Genomic DNA, 18,238 nt, shown 5'->3' on the forward strand with positions numbered 1-18,238 from the left:
ATTAAATGTTTAATAAATCATACAAAGTCAGGTATGTTTTCAGATTAAGAAGTTGATTCACACAGCTAGGCTATGTCTAGACTGCAGGCTTTTTTCGAAAGAGGCTCTTTCGAAAGCATCTTTCGAAAGAGCCTCTTTCAAAAGATCGCGTCTAGACTGCAGGCGGATCTTTCGAAAGAGAAATCCGCTTTTTCGAAAGAGAGCACCCAGCGAGTCTGGATGCTCTCTTTCGAAGACGGCCTCTTTACATTGAAGAACGCCTTCTTTCGAAAGAGGAACTTTCGAAAGAAGGCGTTTTTCCTAGTGAAACGAGGTTTACCGCCATCGAAAGAAAAGCCGCGTTCTTTCGAAATAATTTCGAAAGAACGCGGCTTGAGTCTGGACGCAGGGGAAGTTTTTTTGGGAAAAGGCTACTTTTCCCGAAAAAAAACCCTGAGTCTGGACACGGCCCTAGAGATTGCTGACTGGTAATAGAATTACCGCAGGTCTTGGGTCACAATTTTAGAGGTATTTTTGCATTTTCTGAATCTCTTATTTTTTGCTAAAAGTGTCATTCAACTTGATTACATTATAACCATCTATAAGTGACTGCACTATAAGTAGCAGAATGGCGAGGGGCTATTTAAAGAAATCAAAGACGATCTATAGAAAAGAAATTATAAAGAAATTAGAACTCACTTTTAATAATGATGAGGCAGCTAAAATTAAACACAGGTATGTGGAAGGGAGAGAGGGGGAAGTCTGAATTTCAATGCCAGACAACCTTTTTCTCATTAGGAAGGGAACAAATAGTAAAGTTATTTGGCGTACTAGATGGGTTATTGGACATCTCCAGCTGAGCCCCAGAATTATTAGCTGCTTCCTTTCGATACAGGTATTTGAATGCCTCCAAATTTCAAGCAGTGGTTGCACATAGCTTTCAATTTTCTGTAGTTTTCAAAAAAGCTTTTAAAAGCGAGTGAACTCCCTGAGGGAAGAGTCCTTCTGTCTGTGCAATATTTCCCCTGCTCATTGGGGGGCTACACCTACCTAAAGTAAAAGCCTAACCAGCCTATTAAACTCTGTTCAGTCCTACTTTGTTTTTTATAGTCTGCAAATGCCCCAGCCCAGAGTTGTAGGCTGTTTAAAAGCATTGTAAATGCTGCTGGAAGCAAGGGAGAGAAAGAACACGTAAAAGACTGGAAAATCTGGATGCACCAAAGAACATTAAGCACAATGTGTTGAATTATCCTTGTGGTGGCCCCTGGCACATGCAACATTTCAAGTGGGCCCCAGGGCCACATTAAAGTGTGGTTCTGCCTCTGAAATCACTCCCCTAATTATGGCACGTTTTGATTTCATGTTTGTCTCTCAGTAACTCCAGATCTGAGCACTTCTGAAGTAAAAAACCTATTTTTCCCAACAGCTGGCCCTGCAAATTCAGTCTGGAACCTGAATGTCAAGATGAGAACGTTCTGGTGTATGTATCATCCTCATCTATAACGAGTCAATGATGAGAGGTCCATTAACAAGCTGGTGATACTGTGTGAGCCAAAATAGAATCCAATTCCCTGTCCCATGGCTCTGTTGGTTCTGAAAGTCAGTGGGAATAAATATCAGTAACACTTCTGGTAGTCACTGATGTCAGTGGATATAGAGCCAGCCTGCAAGTATTAAGGCACCATGTTATTCAGAGAAAAACAGGGCCTTTAAAATACCTCTCTAATCCACAGAACCAATGCCACCTAATCCAGTCATTCCTCATTCAGCCAACATCTGCTGAAAATAGCTAGTAGAAGATAAAGCATTTATAACATACCATGCAAGTCAGTAAAATCTCTCGTCAGATGATGGAGGAAATACTTTGTAGCATCAAAGGCCCTCTTTTGAAATTGCCTGCCCTGATTCACCGGCAAAATACATAGGAACAGTAAATTCAATATCCCAGTTAATCCCAAGTGCCTGGCCAAAATACAAGGATAAAGCAGTCACTTAAGGCTGCTGGCTTGGGTAACCCTGCTTAGGCCAGGTTTACACTCACCCCGAGATCAACGCTCTGGAGATTGATCTTCCCTGTTTTGATTTAGCGGGGCTAGTAAGGACCCCTCAAATAGGTTGCTGATGGCATCCCCATTGACCCCAGTACTCCATGGGGTCGCTAGAAGTAAGGGAAGTTGATAGGAGAGTTTCTCCCATCGACCTCCCACAATGGGAATATTGCAAAAATTTGACTTAAGGTACATTGACTCCAGCTACGCTATTCTTGTAGCTGGAGTTGCATATGTCAGGTCGAATTTCTCCGGTAGTGTAGCCCTAGACTCAGTCCACTCATCTGAACAGCCACTGTGTAGCACAAATACCCTAGGCCCAAGCCATCCATCATCCTACCTCAAGTACAAAACTTCAGAAGGTAAAATTACACCTCTAAAGTTGTGCATTGCACATCTGTATCCTGGTAGGCAGTGCAGAAGCCAGTCTGAAAAGTCAGGGGCAATCTGAATATGGCAGAGAAAAGCAACCACAACTGAGTAGGGAAAAGCCGCAGTGGGACTGGCTGATATTGAGGCTACCTAATAATCTGATATAAATTCCTGCCAGCTGTAAGGTGGAGAGGCTAGGGTAAGTTATCCCACTATTCCTGGGAGATCACTGTTTAGGTACACAGTGTCTACGGACAGAGCACACGGTGTCTATGGACAGTGCCAGATGTCTGAGCAGGTGTGTAATCTATATGCTGATAAGAATGAGATGTTCACTGCTATGAGGACAAGGAGAAAAGTCAGCACTGTGTATAAGTGCTTCCTAAACTTCTTTGGCCAGCTAATATTTTACTAGACTGGGGTACCAAGCACTGCCTGGTGCCCCCATGCATTTGCACATGCATTCACGTGTAATGTCATTCGAACTATGCCAGTCTCACACACAATTGTACCAAAGGCAGATAACAGCAGGGAACATAAACGGTCATCCTTAGTGTAGGAAGAAGGAGCCAGGGGCCACCACAAGGATAATTCAATACATTGTGCTTAATGTTCTTTGGTGCATCCAGATTTTCCAGTCTTTCACGTGTTCTTTCTCTCCCTTGCTTCCAGTAGATGAATCAGCAATAATACATGTAACTACTGCTGTGCCCATCTGAAACACAAGTAAAAACGAGGAGTCCTGAGGCACCTTAGAGACAAACTGATTTATTAGGGCATAAGTAGTACACACAAGTAGTTCAGCTTTATGTCTTTTTGGCCAGCTGGCCATCAAGCAGCCAGATTTTTTGCACAATCAACCACAGAGGTTTCATAGAAAGAGCAAGAATGTCTGGCATTGTTCTCCAGCAATAATTACAATACACATCCTGTTCCGTAACAGCTCATTTACTTGCCACTGTTTTGACGTCAATTCCTGACTCACTCCCCACCAGTAATGTCCACTCTTCTCCACTGTGTTGTCTGAGCATTGGAGATACCAGCTGGTGGACAACCTTTAGAGCATGTTGGTATGTCAATAGTTTTTGCTTTGGTCTTGTATTTGTTCATTTGGCAGCTGAAAGGACAAGTCATTGTTGTTTTACAATGCAGGTGGTGTTCCCAGGCTGGCTGCTAATATAGCTGCTTTGCTGTTCTTTGGAAGGTATATTTGAACTTTCTTTCTATGAGTGAGCGTGGAGTCCACCAGAGGTATATATGTGCCACAGAAATACATACGCATGTTCAAAGGGTGGAAGGTAGAAATGGTATTTCAAAGGAGTGTTTGGGATCTTCTAGTGTGGCAGTCTATTGAGTTACAGATATTCACCTCTATTATGTCTACACTGCAATCAGGGATGTAACCATACCACATGTAAGCCCTACCTGGCCTAGCTTCAATCTAGCTAGCTTGGCTACTGCTCATTGTGCAGCAGGGACTTCAGCAAGGGCAAGATGTCCAGGTAATTACCCTGAGTTCCAAGCACGCCAGTACAGCACAAATTGAAGTCCTTGCTACCACAGCTTCACTGCTACTGGAGCTAGTTAGGTGAAAGATAGCTTGGGTGTATCTAAACATGTTGCAGTTACACACCCCGACTGTAGTAACCTTAGTGACAGGCTGCCCTGTGTGCCAAGACAGCAACTCAGCAAGCACGTCTCTTTCCACGACTGCTACTATTATTATTTATTGTATTGTTTATTTATTTGTAATGTCAGAGCACCTATAAGCCTTAGTCAGGGGCCAGGACTTTATCACGGTGAACAAACACAGGACAAAAAGACAGTCCCTACCCTAGAAAGTTTAAAAGTATAAGACGAGATAACTGAGGGAAGTGGACAGGAGAGAATATGAGGAAACAATGAGACTGTCAGTTAGTATGATAAGCAGTGCTCTTTGCATAACTGTTAAGTTTTTGATAGGCATCATGTTTATTCAGAACTGATTATTTATTTTGTCCCATTTAGAGTCTTACATCTTGCTTAATACCATGGTGTACAATAATGCATCCAAGGGAGCTTGTGGGAGTTGGATCCATCAGTTTCAGACAGCTTTGCACTGGAAGATGGACACAAAGTAACTCTATCGACCTCAGAAAGGGGCCCTGAATTCTAAACTTAATGGACACTGTCCAGAATATGTATTATTCAGTGATCAGAATTTGCATTTGACTCAACTCAAAAGTTGCTCAGTTTCAGTTCTGACTCACTTTCCCCAACCAGTGAGAGTGGTGGCATTTCGATTTATGTCAAGGCAAGAGCAGAACTAACCATGCGCATTTAAGTGAGGGTCAGATGTGCTAAAAAAACTCAAGGGGATGAAAATGAGAACCGTTGGCACAGTAACCCGAAGCAGAATGCAGAGAAAAGCCTTTAGACAATCACAGCAGCATCAACATTTCATTTTAATTTACCTGAAGGAATTGCAAAAAAAACCCTTGAAGACCGACAGTCATATTTTCTTCTTGGACAGTGAAATTAGGACAAGTGGTCAGACCATTTTGCCAGTGTGCTTCAAGGCATCTGTTCTCCTCTCCAGGAAGCCCAACATCAATATGACCCTAGTACAGTGCCCTTTAACCCTTCTGATTCCATGTCATATATTTTATTCCAATAGAGCTCTTAGCCTAAGTTTTTTAGTGTTTGGGTGCAAAAAATCTTTGATCCTCAGGCCATATACTGAAATATCATCCCAACACTCATGGGACTCTAAGAGCAAGTCTACATAGTGCTGCATAGCTCAAAATAAGCTACACAATTTGAGCTATGCAAATTGTGCAGCTTATTTCGAGAGAGGGCCAAATTTCGAAATAGACCACTATTCCGACAAGTGCCTTAATCCTCTTGGAATGAAGTTTACCTGGACGTCAAAATAGTGTGCCTGTTATTTTGAAATATTTCAAAATAACTGGCTTGTTGCTAAAATGCGGAAAATGCTATTTCGGGATACTGGATGTATCCCAAAATAGTGCTGCTGTCTAGATGTACCCTAATGGATGCTCCTCAGATTGGTGACCCTGGATCTATAGACAATGTTCCCTCAAGCTCCTTTTCCTGGTAGCTAAATGAATGAGCGATGGAGGACAGGTTAAAACCTCTATCTCTGATCCAGCAAAGCACTTAAGCCCTTTGTTTAAGTGTTTGGCTGGAGTGAGGCCCATGGGCACAGTCTTAAACAGGGGTTTCAGACTCAATTTACCTTGGGACTAGTGCCAGTCTTCAAATCTTCTTAGCAGACCAGTAGACAACCACCCCCTGCCCTGAGGCAGGCCTCCAGGGTGGGGTGAGTGTGTGTGTGTGCAATTCCCCTCCCTCCACTTGCATCTCCCAGCTGGTCCTGGGTGACTTAAAACCTGCCAGGAGGCCCCCCCACCGTCACCACCAGCAGCACAGCGGGACTACAGTGGCTTCTGGCAGATAGCTCCATGCTGCTGCTGGCGTGTCCCTGTGGCCTGGGGGAGGTGTGTGAAGAGCTGTTTGTCCATCGGTGTAAGTTGTGAAATTATCAATTCATTTTGTGAAACTGACTAGATATCAGTGATGTTAAGTCTCCTGATTTAATCACAAGCGTCCTCATAATTGAGGCTTCTTTTTTTTTTCTTGAAAGCCCCAGCCAGGTTATGAGAATTAAACCGGATCTGGGAACTTCACTACCTGATGCCTCGTGAACTGCTATCACCTGTGATCACTCTGACTTGGTAGATTATGCTTGTTTATTGGGGCATGGTGTTAGATGAGAATCCCAGCCCTTTTTTTCTTTTCTTTTTCCAAAGGAAGACTTTGGGTGTTATGGTTTGTGGAGAAAAGCTAGAAAACCTGCTCCAAGTTCAGCCAAGGACCTCAAACACGAGATGCCAAATAAAAAGTTCCCCAAGTGTATTTTTATCTGATTTCAAGAAGCCATTCTCCTTTTGCAATGTAAGGGGGGCCGATTCATGAGTTTTGAACTCTTGGGATTGGCAACACAATACATGTATGTTGATAGCGTCTTCCCCTGTGTCCAAGAAACCAGGATCTGACAAAAGATACGAAACTGAGTCCGCACCCTGACACCCCCATGTCCTCCCACTGGGATGCTCTCCCCCTGCTAATATCCATGTCCTTGCGCTGGGATCCCCCATCCCACGCACTGGCTGTGAAACCCACTGGCTGCACCCCGCTCACTGCAAAAGCACATCAGCTCAGAGGGGCTCCCTGGCCAGTGCAGTTTGCATCCTAGAAGAGGCAGCGCAGCGTCCCAGACAAAGTGCCCTCTGTGGCCAGGGCTTTGTGAGTGCTGGGGTTCTGGATGCAGCTGGGAGACGGGTGCACCTGCATGCCCCCCTCCACTCCTGGGCTGGCAGCTGTGTGGGCCTGACTATCTTTTTTCAAACTCTTTCGTGGACCAGACTGGGGAAGTACTCAGGCCATAGATGAGCTGGAAGTTTGAGACCTCTGGTCTTAAACATGAGGCCAGACAGCCTTTTGCTCTGCATACCAACAGGGAAAGGGAATGAGAGAAAGGTGAGAAAGGATGGGAAGGCAATCAAAAAAGGGAGGGAAAGGAATAAAAAGAGAGAGGGTGGCGAAGAGGAGAAAGGTTAGCGAAAGAAAGGGGAAGGAATGGGAAAAAGGGAAGTGGAGGGAAAGTGGAAAGGAAAGGGAATGGAATAATTGGGAGAAAGAAGGGAAGGAGAGCACTGGAACTCTTTCCCTTTGTCTGGTTGGGAGACTCAGGCCGCATCACTTCCGGATGCAGTCAGTAGCAGGGACGGGGGGAGGCCAGGCAAGCGACCCTCCTCCAGCTTGGAAGAGAAATCTTAGCTGCAGGAAAGTTCCAGATCCCACTACCCATGTAAATCAACAAGGAAGTGGCAGTTGCTGCTGTAGAAGGGGATTCCTGTCTCTCCTCCCCCTCCCCAATGTCTCCCATGCTAGCAGTTTAGAGGAAGAGCAGACACAGTCTTGGAGGGAGCTATGATCAATACATCCACAGCAAGAGAGACAAACGGCCATCCGAGTCCACAGAGTTGCACCAGTGTATGCCAGCAGCCAGTTGGTTCAAACGGTGTGAGGTGAGGAAGCTGAGGGGCAGAAATAATTTGAAAATCTCAAGAGACGGTGCTGACCTCTTGTTCCTAGAGTATAAATCCAGAAGGGATTGTAACCATCTAGTCTGACCTCTAGTGTGTTACAGGCCATAGGTCTTCCAGGAATCAATTCCTATTTCAGCTAGAGCAGCTCTTGTAGAAAAACATCCAATGGAAGAAAAAAAATCCACTGAGGGAGAATCCACCACAACCGGTGGCAAATTGTTCTAGTGACTAATTACTCTCACAGTAAAAACTTTGCGCCTTATTTTTCCCTCTAAATGTGTCTAGCTTCAACTTCTCGCCACTATATCTTGCTGTAACTCGGTCTGATAGATTAAAGGACCTGTTGGTATTTGTTTGTCTTGCAGGTATTTACCAATTTTTAGAGGCCACCACGTTAGACCCCAAAAGAAGAGCTGAATAATCATTTGTGCAGGCTTCTCTCTGGGATATAGACATGGTTTGTGACACTCCAATGCTTTCACCAGCCCTGCGTTACACTGCAGTCCTTTGATCAGCTCTGTGTTGAGAATGACATTACCTTAACTACCATAAAAGCCAGGTTGGAAATGAAAGGGGAAGGCTGCCAGCAAAGGGAATTCAACAGGGCCCTGAAAAATTATAATACAGAAATCAGTCCAATGGGGGAATGTTTTTAAAGCTGTTTGGTACAATTGGTGTGTGAAGAAAAAGGAAATAAAGGTGAAATAAACTTCAGCGCTGAACTGTCACCCATAGACAAACCTCATCACTTAGCAAGGGCCCGTATATAGAACACAAGGTAAGACAAGAGTTAAAAATGAGGGACACACACAAATTATTCTTATAGGGAATTGAAATACAATGGGATTCATGTATTTAGTGGGGATAGTGCTTCCTATAAACTCAGTTTCATAATTCCAAAGGAAATAATTATCAACTGGATATGGCAAAGGGACACCAAGTTTGTATAGAATGTAGATTTCCTTGAGACTTAAAGGAGTGAGGTATCTCATGAAGAGGGATAGCCATGAGGTTTTTCAGCGCTTTGAAGATCTTTAAAATAATGTGAGTGACTGGAGCTGATGAAACTGTTCATGGACTGAGAAAGTATAACTTTCTCAAATTTTGATAATTTTTCAAATTTAGCAACAAAGGTCTGTTGGAGGTGTGGTAACTTCCCACAATGAGTTCATGGGGGTGCTCTAAGAGGAAGTGGGCTGGCATTGGGGCATCTGGGATCAGGGCATGGCTGTGGGGACCAGGGCTTTTGCTGGACTGGTAACATTTTATTTGCATATGTATTTGGATATCTGTTATTTGCATAATGAATATACAAATATACAAATAAAATGTTACTGATTCACCAAAAGTTTGTGAATGGGTTTGCTAGTCTGCCATATGAAAAAGGTTAGGTACCACTGCCAGAGTGCATATTTACTGCTCTATGTAGACAAGATCTTAGCTACAAATAAGTAACATTTCTGGTGTTTTTTCAGAGTTTATTGGATTTTCTTTCTTTTTCTTGTTTTATTAGTGTTCATTGATTTTTAAAATTGAAAGTAAAAAACTCTAACCTATGGATTTAGGCACAGTGTACGCAGAAAGTGTATTTGATCTGTTTGATTTTCTATGTAACATAGAACTGCTTTGCTTCCCTGATTGGTTATCAAAAACAGGAGAAGTGCAAAATCGTTGGAGTATCAGATCTCTGAAGGAGCGGATGGGGAATGCTTTAGAAAAGTAATCATAGCAGGCTTCATGCCAATTAGCCCTTTATATCATCTCATGAATCCTCTGTGGCTTTCTGTTAGAACTGTGCAGATAATGAGAAAACAATTAATTAAATGGTCTTTCTAAAAAATCACGAAGTTCGGGTACTAAATGAGTCTTTACTCTGCTGTACCCACTGTGTTCCAGAAGACATAATAATAATATGATGGATGTCTGTTAATACTATCTGTATCCACAGCTACATTGTATTCCATAAAATCAGTGAAAGCTGCAAAGTATCTCAACTCCTGGGAACATATTTTAACATATTTAAGTATTTAAAAAAATACAGATATGTGCCTAAAGGGATTTTCAGATGTGCTAAGGTGCCCAGCTCTCTTCTGCATGTTTAAAGACCATTAAAAATCTGGCCAACATAACTTAGAGATGGCAGATCTGGATCTATTTGGCACTTTCTCCATGGTGTTCCAACAGGGATGTTTCTCTTCTCTCTATTTTCTGTGGTTGTAAATGAATTATTCTCCCCACTACACTTCTATCTTGGTACAGAACTTTTTTTGTTTTAGTGTCTGTAAATTTGTTTGTTTGGTTTTGGTTTTTTTTTTTTTTTTTAAATAAAGGGACTCTAGGTGGAACATGATGTGCTGTAATCCACTGACTTGATTGCTGGGCAACAGGTTTGACTGATAGACTGACTCTGCCAGAGTGTTCCTAGAGTAAACCAAACTAAGAGCGTGGGTTTAGAACTACCCCTAAAAGTCTGAGGAGTAGCCTTGTTAGTCTGTAAGGGTACATCTACACAAGAGAGTTATTTTGGAATAACATAGTGCACATCTACACTACAAGCCATTATTTCAAAATAATGTCGAGCTGGGGGACTTCTTACCAGGAGTTGGAGTAACTCTCATTTCACAAGAAGTAAGGGAAGTCAAAGGAGGAATGCTCTTCCTTCAACTTCCCGCTGCGTAGAGAGCGCCAAAAGCCAAGTTAGGCTATTTCGACTTAAGCTACGCAATTGTGTTACCTAACATTCATGGAAAACCATTCCCCTCCATCAGGCCTCTGCTAGAATCAAAGACAAAGCAATGAAAGGCCGGGGAAGACCCACCTAAACTGCTTCAGACCAGGGTGATATAATTAAGGAAACACCCCAGCCTCATTTGCATTAAAGATGGAACAGAGGGACATCTCATTAGCATACAGAATGGAGAGCAGCTCTTCCAAGGCAGGAACCGATGGGACACCGAAAGCAGAGAAGCACTGTCTGATGGGAAATCCCTGCTCCAGATGCTAATGAACCTAGGCCTGCTCACACCCAAATTAGTCATTATCAGACCAATTCTAGTAACGATCCTATTGACATCTAAAATACTGAAACTGCCTAGTTGCATTGTGAGCTCGTTCAAGGAACATCACCCATAACCAGGGGTGATCAGTCTCTATTGTCTCTCCTCTTTCTCTGAACTAACCCTATAAAAACTCCTATCCTTGCCCCAAGAAAACTTTTGCAAATTGGTAACAAATGACATAGCTAAAGTTGCGTAGCTTAATTTGACTTTAGCCTTGCTGTGTAGACGTACCCTAACTGAAAAAACTTAAACAACAAATGGTCCTGCAGTACCTTAGAGATTAACAACAAATGTAGCTGGTATCATGAGCTTTCATGGACACAACCCAGTTCATCTGAAGAAGTGGGTTGTATCCACGAAAGCTCATGATACCAGCTACCTTTGTTGTTAGTCTCTAAGATGCTGCAGGACCATTAGTTGATTGTCTTTTTTTCAGTTAATTAGGAAGGTCTTGATCTACCAAAGTTTATTCCAGTTTTGCTGCGGTCTCCTTTATCTTCCTATTCAAGCCTCCCCAGGTAGACTGCTGAGGTCTGATTCTGATCTCTCACTTATCAGCGAAGGTGCCCATTCGATTCAGTGAGAGTCTTTCCATGGACTCCAATTGGATTTGGATCAGGTCCTAGATCAGGAATCTCTTTGCTGAAGTCTGTGAAGATAGAATGGTTTCAAACTGATGTAAATGAGATCGAGATCAGGCCCTTGATGTCTGACTGATTCTCCATTGCACTGGCCACCTGCCCCAACAGGCAGGCCTAAGATGCTGCTTTAATTCACCTCACCCCATCTAACCCTTCAATCCTCTCACACTATAGGAAATCTCTTTGACCCTTTGGAAAATCCAGGAGCTTGCAGATTCTTACCTGTCAGAACAGCATTTGGAGGAAGCAATTCTCTCAGATAGAGGCTGCTCAGAGTCCTCCATCTCAGGGGAATACCAGAAGGCCAGCAAGGTCTGCAGTTCATTCAGGCTGACCTCTAAAAATACTAACACCTTCATTATTATGAATAACAACAGTGACAGAACCTAGAATACAAAAAGAGATGTGTCCTGTTCTTCGAATATGTCCTCTAGTTTTCCTTTCCTATAGGCCTTGGCTGCTGGTCTAAATTAGAAACCAAGAAACAGGAAAGCCACTGCAAATTTAGGGAAGTCTTTCTTAGCAGCTGGTAGAGATGCTTCATCTATTAAACTGTAATTAGAGCAAAGAACTGAGCAATTACCTATATTTCATTAGCTCTACACAACCAAGGTATTAGCTAGTTACATTAGGGTCTGGCATAATGCATAGGAATATGTTCTCTAGTACAGAAATTCACAACCTTATTCCATTTAAACTCCAAACACACCTGCCAGGTGTAAGAATAAATGCACCAGACCTGTGATCAGGGCCCTGTATATTCTGTAATTCTGCGGTTAAAGACTTCACCCCTTGCTATGGAAGAGTGCTCCAATATGCACGGTTCCATCTTAAAACGATTATGTTTCTATCCCTTATAGTCCTAAAGAAAACCTTCCACACAACAATTGCTTGTAAATCAGTGCCATGATATCTGCCGGCAACCAGAAGCAGTAGAAACATAGGACAAAGGACTGGAAAGGACCATCTGGATCATTATTTCAGTCCCCCATTAGCGGAAGCAACTGCATTGTGTAATTCCATTCACAAGCTTTGTATATGAAACAACATGGGTTCAGATCTCAGACATGGCCATGAATGGCCACTGTATCTTAGAAGTGGTCACTGACTTAAGCTGTAAGATGTATGAATTCAATTCCCTTTTCTGTTATTGACTTCCTGTATGAACTTGGACAAGTAACTTAATTTCTCTGGGCCTCAGTTCTCTGTTGATAAAACAGGGATACTACTACTGTCTATTTAGATTTTAAAGTTCTTCAACTTGGTAATTGTCTTGACTATGCGCTTGTACAGCACAATGGGGTCCTGACCTAATTCAGAATCTGTCGGTTCTGATGTAGTAGTAGATGACAATAATAATGCTGCTGTTGTCAGGTTAATCTCTGAAGGCTACGTCTACACTGGCCCCTTTTCCGGAAGGGGCATGTAAATTTCATGAGTCGTAGTAGGGAAATGCGCGGGGGATTTAAATATCCCCCGCGGCATTTAAATAAAAATGTCCGCCGCTTTTTTCCGGCTTTTAAAAAAGCCGGAAAAGAGCGTCTACACTGGCCCCGATCCTCCGGAAAAGGGCACTTTTTCCGGAGGATCGGGGCCAGTGTAGACTCTCTTTTCCGGTTTTTTTAAAAGCCGGAAAAAAGTGGCGGACATTTTTATTTAAATGCCGCGGGGGATATTTAAATCCCCCGCGCATTTCCCTACTACGACTCATGAAATTTACATGCCCCTTCCGGAAAAGGGGCCAGTGTAGACGTAGCCTGAGGCTATACTGTATTATTAACTACTGGGAGATGGTGCTGTCCTGACAAATTTTATAATGCTGTGGAGCATGGACCAAAAAACTGTTTCCTCTGTATAGTGAGTGCTGTAAGAACAATGATAAATTCCTACAAAAATTACAGAAATTCCAAGGCAGAATAAGGGGAGGAAAAAACACCATGAAACTGAAAAGATTTGGGCTACTTAATGGATTAAGCACTGGCATTTCTTTGCAGAGTCCCAGTTCAGAACTCTGTAGAAAGGAGTAACTGAAAAATTATTCTAAAGGTTATGAGTCAGTTAACTGTGAAAATGTGTTGTGTGGCTGCCCAGCTCATCTCATATATCTGGCTGGTGGCTTGTTATGTAAGTGCTCTCGGTGAAGTTTTTATTTATTTACAAGTCGAATCTTTATTTAATCTGGGAATAAAACTTCACCTACACAAACATCTCAGTCACCAACAGAGTCCTAGCCATCCTTTTGGGTTAGATTTCACTCTGGTCCAGTAAGGTGTCATGCACAAATACATCTGAGCAAAGTGGTGGAATTTTCAGGTAAGAAAAGAGCAAATTAAATCCATTTAAAATGAGCCAGGGTTTCTTTAGGCAGTCGCAATTTGGGAGTATTACAATGTGCAATGAGTGATGTCATCTGTTAGTGATTGGGCCCAAATGTAAGCATAATGCTCTTTCTAGAATTCAAAGGACTTATTTGAACACTGCAAATAACTCCAGCAGCCATAGGCAGGAATGAACTTCTTCTAGCTACAACCTCCCGCCCCCTGAAATGATGACATAATATCAAAAAAAGACAACAATTTAACCTAGAATAAAGATACAGCACTGCCTACTGGCAAAGGCCCTGGCTGCACTGATCATTATAGGAGATAGGTTACACCTATAACTAGCCCTCAAAGGGTGTGTGTACACAGCAAAGATATTTCGGAATAACAGCCATTATTCCAAAATAACTATGTGAGCGTCTACAAAACAATTCTGTTATTTTGAAATAATTTTGAAAGAATGGACAGTTTATTCCATCTCTGTAAACCTCATTCTGTGAAGAATAACACCTATTCTGAAATAGCTATTTCGAAATAAGGCGTGTGTAGATGCTCCACTTTTGCCATTTCGAAATAGCCCCTCACCAGGGCCATTTGAAGTTATTCCTGGTAGGGCTCTAAATCGAGATAGCACATCTACATTAAAGAAGTCTGCCTCAGACTAATTTTGAGGCTTCCCTGCAGTGTAGACATGCTATTTCATAATAAGCTATTTTGGAATAACTATTCCAGAATAGCTTATTTTGAAATAACTGTGCAGTGTAGATGTAGCCAAAGAGTTCTTTGGTAGCTCCCAAACTAGGAGTCTCTGCTTCTGTAGTTGAAGAACTATGTTTTGAGGCTCAGTGCTAAGTGGGTACATGTAATTTACATAGTAATCGTGCCTTTTGCTGCATTTTTCCATTTGAAGGTAATAGAATCTAGATTAGCTATCCTAGAAAATGTGTGCCATGGGCTATTTTAGGATTAAAGACAATTGTAGGAGCTGTGCCAGGGCTGAGCCTTGATCTGACAGAAAGAAGCCCCATCGTAACTCGCTTGAGAGGAAGACAGCCTAAATGGGAGGGGCCTCTGACAGTTCAACAAGGAGTGTCAAACAAGGAGCTGCTCTATTTAAGGATGTTGGTGCGGCTGCAGAGACGAAAGGGCATTCTCCTGGTGCGCCGTCTAGAGTGGCTCAGGACTGTGAGTGCCTCAGGTCAGACTGTCAAAAACAGGACCCACACCCCAAACTGGTGGCATGTTCTATAAATAGATTTCACAGATGTGAACACCTAGGTCATGATGCCTGTCTGACCATTGTTTCAAGGACAGTCCCCTAGACTGTCCTGTCTATTTGGCCACTCAGGGCAACTGAACTTAGTGACAAATTAGCATTTCCAAGGTGCAGAGGGCCATTCACCAATCCTCCATATTGCGATGGTCCTTGACAGTCCTTCTGACTTGGCTAGGCCGTCGGATTCATGAGTTCAGAGCAAACATTTTCAAAGTTATAAAGCAAAACTTTCATATTTTCTTATTGACGGGAATACTGGCATTTCAAGAGAGCTCAATGCATGCGGCAGTTTACAAGCATTTCATATAGTCTAAACACTAACTACATTCTTATACTGTCAATATGTATTTTGAGCACTGCTAACACAAAATATGAAGGAGGAAACTGAATCAAAACCGGAGGGGGTCTGATGGAGTCAGGAAAGTGGATATTATTATAGATGAAACAGCCTTATACCCTATCAAGAGAAGGATGATCTAGAGCAGGAGTGGCCAACCTAAATCAGAGAAGGAGCCAGAATTGACCAATGCACGTTGTCAAAGAGCCACAGTTCTATGTCACCAGCCCTGATCATCTCCCCCCACCAGTCAGTGCCTCCTTCTCCTTTTCCTCCTGCCCACTGTGATCAGCTCTCTCAGTGGGAGACGCTGGAGGGGGAAACCATGGGGGTGACAGGCTCAGTGAAGAGGATAGGAAGGGGAAGGATCCTAGGAGGAAAGGGTGGAGGAGGACAGCTCCGGCTCAGTGGCAAGTTGGCACCTGTAGCTCCAGCCCTGGATTTGGTATCTATGCAAGGAGCCGCATATTAACTTCTGAAGAGTCACATGCGGCTCTGGAGCCGCAGGTTGGCCACCCCTGATCTAGTGGTTTGGGTACTAGCCTTGGACATAGAACCTTTGGATTCAAGTCCTCTTCTGCCAATGCCTTCCTGTGTAACCTTATGTTACTTCCTCACCCATAAACTAGGCCAAGATTTGAAGTTGCCAGCAACCTATGCCAAGGAATTGATGGAAGTTGGCCCTTCTCAGGCTTGGCAATAGGGGTAAGGAAAGAGATGATGATTCCAAGGACAGGAGGGAAACGACTGCAGTTCCTTTTGGAGGTGCTCTCGGGCCAAGAAGGTGTTTATTCACTGCCAAGACACTGGCAGGAATGGCCTCAGGCATGTCCTCCCCAAGAAAAGCAGAGGCATGTGGGAAAGAAATGCTAGTTTTCCCCATGTGGATGAGGTCTGTGGCGATCTCCTGATTTGCACTGGTTTAAGGAAGAAGGGAATCGGGTCTGGCGTGGGGAAGAAGCCTAGCTAATTCCAATCCGAGTACAGGGTCTGATGGAGGCAAATCATTACAGAAAAGGAACAAACAGAACCCATGGAATCTTCCTTTAAGTTACCTACCTCCTATACAAGCATTGCTTCTCACTGGTCAGCCCTCTCTGGTTGTTGGACCAAAGTAGCAGGACTTCTTTAGCAAAAACCCTGTGCCCCTAAATGGCAACAGCACCAGAAAACAACTTGTCGGTCTAGTTTTTGTTCTGTGAAACGAGGGGGGTGAAGAGGGAGGCTAAGATGGGACTCCTACTATATCCGAACTTCTGGAGTCTGGGATGTGAGGAATGGTACATGAGGGGTGTATCTTAAAAGAAAGGGGCTGGAAATGCAGCGGGCATTTGAAGTCAGGAACTGCATCTGTCATGGCTGAGGAAGCCAATTTGTAGATTTATTGGCGCTGCCAAGTCACCTGGCCAGGATCTCTCAGCTGGTTAAGTTCCCATCAAGGTAGGTTGTAAGCATGGTCTTGCTGAAGCCAAGCTATGAGTTTGTGGGCTTCAGATCCTGTTAGGGATGCTCTGAGAGGTTCAAAACAATTTCCTTCTCCTTTTGGAACCGTTCTGAGCACTGGAGCAAAGCTTGCCCCAGCGCATGTGTCTCTGTTTATTTGGAAAACATGGGAAGCTGACCTTTCCTGCAGTGCAGACCAAAAGGGAGCCTCGTAAGGCCCCTTGCATATTTACAGTCAGCATGACTGCTGTTTCTTTTCAAATTTAGAAACAGGGACTTTTCTCCTCTTGCTTGTGCCTGGCTAGAGAAAGGTCTCAGCTATTCAAATACATAGTGGTGATGCCAATAGACACACAACACTGTTGGCAGGCCCTCCATCCCCACTCCCGAGCACTTGGCACTAATTACACTGCAACTGTCCAAGTTTCTGGAACACATTTGACACCAGCAATTCTCGATAGGGGACACTTTGATCTCACAGCATTACATAGCTGCTTCCTGAAAAACATTCAGGTTTCCCCAGATAGCAAGAAAAGAAACAATTCTCATCCTATCTGGTTCAGTCAGCCTTTTCTGCAAGAGACAAAGAATGATTTTGCTTTTCCAATAATCTCTTATTTCTGACGAATGTGTGACTGGTTCAGATCTACTAAGACTTTTCCACTGAACATGAAGGCTGTGTCTAGACTGCAGGCTTCTATTGGAAGAAGTTTTTCCAGACGAGATCTTCTGAAGAGACTTCTTCCAAAAGAGAGCAACCACACTGCAAAAGCACACTGAATGGATGCTCTCTCACATGTAAGCTGTGATTACTATGGACGGAATGGCCACCAGGACACCTGTGCTTTTTCCTCTTTCCTCTTCTTTCGAAAGAACTCCCTCTTCCCCGTCCGCACATGCCTTTTTGCAAAAGAGCTCTTTCGGAAAAAGGCTTCTTCCTTGTAGAATGAGGATTACCAATGTTGGAAAAAACCCTGGTTTTTTTAATTTTCTTTCAGAAGAATGCAATTGCAGTGTGGAATTGAAGTTCTGGAAAAAACTCTGAAATGAACTGCAGTGTTTTTAACATGTAACTGTAATGTGTATACTTTCTGTATATTCTACCTTTAAATCTATAGAGATGCTGCTATATGCAGAGTTAGGTTGCCATTTTTTATTCAGTTCAACATGTATTATCACAAAGGTCTAGATGAGCGTTTCCCAAACTATGGGGAAAAAAATACGGGGCCTCAGCGTGGCTGCTGGGAGGGAAGTGGGGTGGGGCAGGGAGGAGGTGGGGGGGGGGGGGAACTGGCCACCAGGAAGCAGGGTTGGGAGCAGCGGGGCTGTCCTGCGGAAATTGGGGTGGGCGGGTGGTGGAAGCAGGGCTGGACAGCAGGCGGGGGGGGGGGGGCTGGCTGGGGGAGATTGGGAGGAGAAGGGAATCGGCCGGTGGGAAGCGGGACTGACCCGGGCACATGCAGACCCGGGCACACAAATGAGTCCGGACCCGGGGATTCCATTTTGCCCCCCTGCATACCCTCCCTCGAGTAGTTGCGAACTGCCTGGCAGATAGACACACTCAGGCAGCGTGAGCACATCTACCAGCCAGGCAGTTCGTAGCTACAGACTGATACACCTAATAAGACTAAAACTTACCTAATTAGAA

This window comes from Pelodiscus sinensis, chromosome 1, assembly GCF_049634645.1.
Source record: "Pelodiscus sinensis isolate JC-2024 chromosome 1, ASM4963464v1, whole genome shotgun sequence".
Classification (NCBI taxonomy): Eukaryota; Metazoa; Chordata; order Testudines; family Trionychidae; genus Pelodiscus; species Pelodiscus sinensis.